Source organism: Agelaius tricolor, unplaced genomic scaffold, assembly GCF_023055355.1.
Source record: "Agelaius tricolor isolate 1412-34295 unplaced genomic scaffold, bAgeTri1.0.p SCAF_32, whole genome shotgun sequence".
Classification (NCBI taxonomy): Eukaryota; Metazoa; Chordata; class Aves; order Passeriformes; family Icteridae; genus Agelaius; species Agelaius tricolor.
This window is the reverse complement of record NW_027269292.1, coordinates 2,768,872-2,774,367: the sequence shown is the minus strand read 5'-3', so window position 1 is coordinate 2,774,367 and position 5,496 is coordinate 2,768,872. Positions and strand designations below refer to the sequence as shown.

Below are 5,496 nucleotides of genomic sequence, written 5' to 3'. Positions count from 1 at the left end.
AAAGTAAACCCCTGGGAAAAGACAGAGGTATATCAGCTTTTTTTCTGAATGGCTTGGCCATTCTCTGCTCAGGTGTTGGTCCTTCCTTGTTCCACATTAACCCAAATCACTGATGCCAGAAGAGAGCTCTTTCCTAGCAGTGCCACAGGGAGAACAGGATGGGTTGTTCAGCATAGCTGTGGTGTCAGGGATGCTCACAGCACATCTGTTCTGCTGGCTTTGACTACAGGAGAGGGGACAAATCCTGGCATTGACTCCAGTTGAATGACATTACTCCTGGGAAATGGTGGGGCAGCTCTTGGAAATAAATTTGTTTCATATCAGTGGCTGGTGAAAACTCAAAGCAGTCATAGGACAACCTTGACATCAGTAGCTTGGAGCACATTTTGTAACCCACAGGTCGACATGAAGATGGGGAGCAAGGACCTTGGAAGGTGCTGACTGAGAGACAGAAAAAAACCCTTTTCCCCTGTGAAAACTGGTCAGCAGAGTGAGATGGTCTGTTGAGCAACAGGGAAAATAGATTTATGTGTCACTGTTAGCTTCTGCGAACAAGCCAAAGTGTTCTGGCACAAAACACATGATATTTATTCACAAAAATGTGGAATTAATTGCTATCATCCAGATTTTTTTTAATGGGAACACATTTTGGGTTTTGGTTACAATAGTCCTGAGCCTCAGTCATTGTCAGAGTGGGACTGCCCTGCCGTGTGAAGCCCAACAGGAAACAGTGGTGGTCCAGGGAGGGAATTCCATGGAAATGTCCAGCCCACAGCAGCCTTTGAATGAGGGGAGTTCACTTACATCTTTGTGGAAGTCACATTTATGACCTAATGCAAAGGTCTATTTACTTTAGCTTGTTACCAAGAAAATAACCTCCCAGATGTTTTACTTATTTCACCGACTGTTATATTTAGTTGATTTTCTTCTTCTCTGGCCTTTCTTTTAAAAGCAAAGGAGGTACATTCTCACCTCTCCTCCTCTCTGTCTATATCTATCTTCATGGTTGACCTGACATCTTGAAATTGAATCATAAGTTTTCTTTGTCTTAGATTCAAACTTTTAGAGGTGGATCTCCCAGGCTCTTGCCAAATACCAATCTCCAGCCATCTGAGGCTTTGTATCTTCTCCTTCCCCTGCCACACTGTGACCCAAATTGCACCAGGGCATTCCTCTCTCATCAGAGCCACCAAAATGTCCTCCTCTTACACCTCTGCTTGTGTTTGACTTTCCTCTTTGCTTGGACCACAGCTCTGCTCTGGGCTGCTCTGGGATGGCACAGCACTCCTTTAGCATAGAAATTGCAGGTACCAGTTCCTTCAGCCTGTGGGGGAAGAGCCAGGAAAGAGAAAAGGAGCATGAGAAGGAGTGAATGCTGATGGAATTCCATCATCAATGCTGATGGAATGCTGAGGGAGGCTGAGCTGAGACAGCAGAGAGTTCTCAGTTACTCAATTTGACAGACACTACCTCTGGGTTAGCAGGAAATATTTCTGTTCTCACCTGAACTGGAATTTGGGTTTTTCTCAGTGTTTGTTCACGCTGTTGTACACCAACAGTGTGAATTGTGGTTATTCCTAGATATCCCCTATCCACTGTTCCTATGGAAGTCAACTACTGGAGACGGTGAGCTGGGCTCAGTGTTGCATATCCACATGTACTGCCTGCTACAGGTCTGCCAGTTTTTATCTGTGATCTGTACTCAGCAGCAACACTAAACTTCTGTATTTCATATTCTTATTCTCCATTTGAGGATGTAATTTACCTGTGTTTTGCACTCTTCAGAGTTTGGCTGTATCTGGGCTATCTGCTCTCTCCATTTCCTTGGTTAGTGGGGAATTGACTCTGTTCAGAATCTTCAGACACACACAGAAGAAAGAGATTTTTATCTACAGAGACAGAGATCACAGATATATGAGCTATGTCAGGGGTGAGCAGGTCATTCTGATGCAATTTCATGGAAACATGCAATTACATTTATAGGCACAGTTGAGTAAGGTAATTTGGAGCACAGCTGGCCAGTAGCGGGGATTTTCTCCCCTCTAGTCATTGCCATGGACCCACGGGCTGGAGGAAAGCCCAGGTTGAAAGGGTCACTCACAGGCCAGTAAAGGAATATCTGTTGACTGGGAGCACCAGCCTTAACAGTTTCAAAAACATGTTTTTCTTCATCTTCTTGAAAGACAAGATTACACTTAGTCATCACTTATATGGTTGGACTCTTATGATCTCACAATTGCAAACCTTTTCCTTTCTTCCTCCTCCTCCTCCCCCCTCTCTCCCTCTTTTTTTTTTTTTTTTCTGTTTCTGTAGAACCATTTATTAAACATATGTTTTATTCCTGCCTGGGGATTTCCACTCAGTTTTCTGTGGTTGATATCCCAACGCCTGAAGTGTTCTCAGAGTACGGCTGGGGAGATCTTAGTCAATGCAGCAGGAAAGAAGTCATGCCTGTTCCCTTGCATTAAATAGGTGGGTCAGATTTCCAGCTGCTGTAAATTATCATGGCCATAGATCTGTACAGATGGTGGTTGCAGCTTCTCTGGGAGACTGGAGAAGTAAAGCTTTGCTAACAGTGGTGCTGAGGGAAGTATTCAGTCCTTGTGAGGATGTGTCCACATTGCCAGAGCAGTCTCTGGGTTGGATCAATTGGAAAGGACAGTGCTGCAGTGCCTTGTCCAGTCAAGTAAGTACGGTATGAAAGTTTATAACAGATCTGGATTTGTTTGGCCATATTTTCCAAATCTTTTTCACCATCTCGTAGGGCTTTGACTCTTGCCTGCAGTACCACTAAACTTTCTTGGTGCTGCAGCAAATTACTGAGTCTGAGTAAAGCTGTCCTACATACCTAAATGACGCCTTTGTTTCTGGAGAATTTCCATTCGTTTATCTCACTGATCCACTTTCCTACTTCCCTTTCCAGGCAGAAAACCTGTCAGCTTCTCTACTTCCCTGGTGAGATACTGCTACACAAGTCATTGCTTTGCCTTCTCACCCCAAACTCATTATTTAAACCCATCTTCATTAGACAGTATTATTATTGCATTTGCTGTTCCATCTGGAAGGCTTAAAACTCAGACACATAAAACAGAGTAAAACAATTTGTTCTGCCCCAGTGATCTTCTTGGTTGCTAGAGATCTCTTCAGCAACTTCCAGCTCTATTTACTCACCAATTAAACCAAATCCTTGTCATTTAATAGCTCTATGTAAATACTTACTTGGAATAAGTTTTGTTATCTGATGTTATACTGTGATGTACAATTTTAATTGATACAGCTAAAACGTATCCAAACTTTGAATGGTTTTCTTGTGACACGTGCTGTGCTAGGATATTCAAATTGCTGTTGTATAATGATGACTAATTCCTTAACTAAAGTCCATCAGTAAAATCTCAGCTTTTTATCTTACTCTTTTGAAGTATAAAAATACCATTATTTCATCTCCATAATACCGTTTATGTTTTATCTCAGCTCAGTCCTACTGCACAATTATCTACCAGCATCTGTAGCATCATTTTTTCTTGTATATTTACTGAGTCTTAAGTGTTGCAATTGAGTTATCACCTTATGGCTTACCTGGTGCCTATGTCCTCAGCACAGTGCTAGTGTAACCTTGAAGATGGTTTTCTTGATTTCTGCTGGGGAAAGTCTGTCTTCTAGGATTTCACTGCTCTCAAGATCCATGAACTTGTAACTAATTTCTGTTTGGTCTCAGGTGCTGTGGTCTCTTGAAGAAATTGTTTTTGAAGGGATGTATTTAGGGTAAGAGTAGAGGCCATCAGGCAGCTGCTCTTGGAATTGCTTGAGAGGCACAATGCAGGTGAAGGCACATCTCTGAGTGCCATGCATTGCTTTGTTCCTGGTGCTGTTCCTCCAGTCCCAGGTGTGTGTGCTTGGCTGTGCCCTTGCCTTGGCCTACACATGAGAGGTTGGACATTCCTGGAGAGGGGAAAGGCTGCCCCTCACTGCTCTGCACAAGGACTGTGCCACTTCCCTTGTTCAGTCATGGGTCTGATTTGGCTAGCACAATCCCTGTGCAGGTCATGCCTGTGGTGAACTGCTGGGCAAACCTTGATTTTGTCCTCCTTCAGCCCTTGACCAGGGAAGAGCAGGAAGGGGAGAAGGTGGCCAGCAAACTGGATTATCTGCTTTAAGCTTGTTCTTTGGAGTAAGCCTCAAATTTGCTTTGGCTTTTCATGAGACAGACTTCTTTTTATTTGCTTTTTAAATGTATAGTTTGGTATATGGGAGTGTGGCTTCACCTCTGTGTTGTAGAAGCCTCTTCTTCTTGTGTCTCTGGCCTGTCCTGTGCTCTGTGATTTTCAAGTCCAAGATGCTCATTAAAGAGGTACATTAGGAAAGCCAAACTGCACCTCTGAAAGGGTGTATTCAATCAGTCTTTTTGCACTTTGCACCACAACAGGTGAATCCGTTAAGACTGCTTTCTTCTGGGATTAATTATAGAGTGAGAAGATACATTTTATGGCAGTACAGAGCAAAATCTTTGCTTTTAAACTCCCCAGTTTCACAGTCTGCAGGGAGAGATCCATCAGGAGAGACAGTGCCTAATCCAGCTTTCCTGTGTGCATCAATTAAAACTTCTAAACTGGGGTCTGAAACTTTGAATGTTACTCAGTAAACAGAACCTGTGCTGAATGAAAGCCCTAGACTAGAGCAGGCCCTGCTTAACAAGGCTGGCACCCCAGGTTCCTCCTGGAAAGGACAGCTCACCTCACTGAGCCATGGCTTGAACACTGTCAGAAAGTAGAAAGGCAATAGAAGTAGGGTGCACTTAATAAGTTATTAATAATATCTAGTGTATAATATATCAAAAAGAACTAAAACATTGTAGCTGTTTCACCAAATCAGGTCATGACTAAATGGTGTCTCCAGTGTCACCACGAGCTGCCAGACAGGGTGATACAGGCTGTGTAATTGGTATTGGTGTGAAACAGTGGGGTCCAGAGCAGAGAAGATGAGGTTAATAGGGATGGGGTAATGGTATCCAAGAGTAACTTATGAAATAAAACAGAGAAATTGATAAAGCAAACTTCAGCAGCATGTGGCAATGGTTAGGGTGCCTGCAGAAGCCATCACAAGGTCTGGCTGCTGTGATGTATGTGAGCAGGACATTGTTCAGTGCTGCCTTGCTTTCCATGTCCCTCAATCCCTAAATTTTTTAATGCCTCTATTCTTCATCTGAAAAGTGAGGATCCAGTATCACCTTTAGGAGGATGTGGATTGTCTTAAATTATGAATGTCTGTAAAGCTCTTTGAAATCTTTGCATGGCTCTTGTTTCAGCAGTATAATGTATTATCTACGCTATCATTGCTGTGCTTGCTCAGGAAGAGTACAATGGTTTTTATTTGCAACTGCAGTCCCAGCTGAACTCTGCAGTTGGATGCTGAGGGATAGGTGTTCCATTAAAACTGCATGTGGAGAGCTCAGCTCTCCTACCTCTAAGTATGAGAGTTGCAGGAGTAAGAGAAAGAAGG

General features: G+C 43.1%; 1 long non-coding RNA gene across 1 annotated transcript; it reads right to left on the bottom strand.

Annotated features, from left to right (window-relative positions):
- Positions 1-524: 524 nt before the first annotated feature.
- On the bottom strand, positions 525-4,295 carry LOC139601997 (uncharacterized). The gene is made up of 3 exons (XR_011683086.1): positions 3,577-4,295; positions 1,766-1,889; positions 525-1,324 (listed from the first exon to the last, which is right to left on the bottom strand). It is a non-coding gene; the product is annotated as an uncharacterized lncRNA (long non-coding RNA).
- Positions 4,296-5,496: the final 1,201 nt, after the last annotated feature.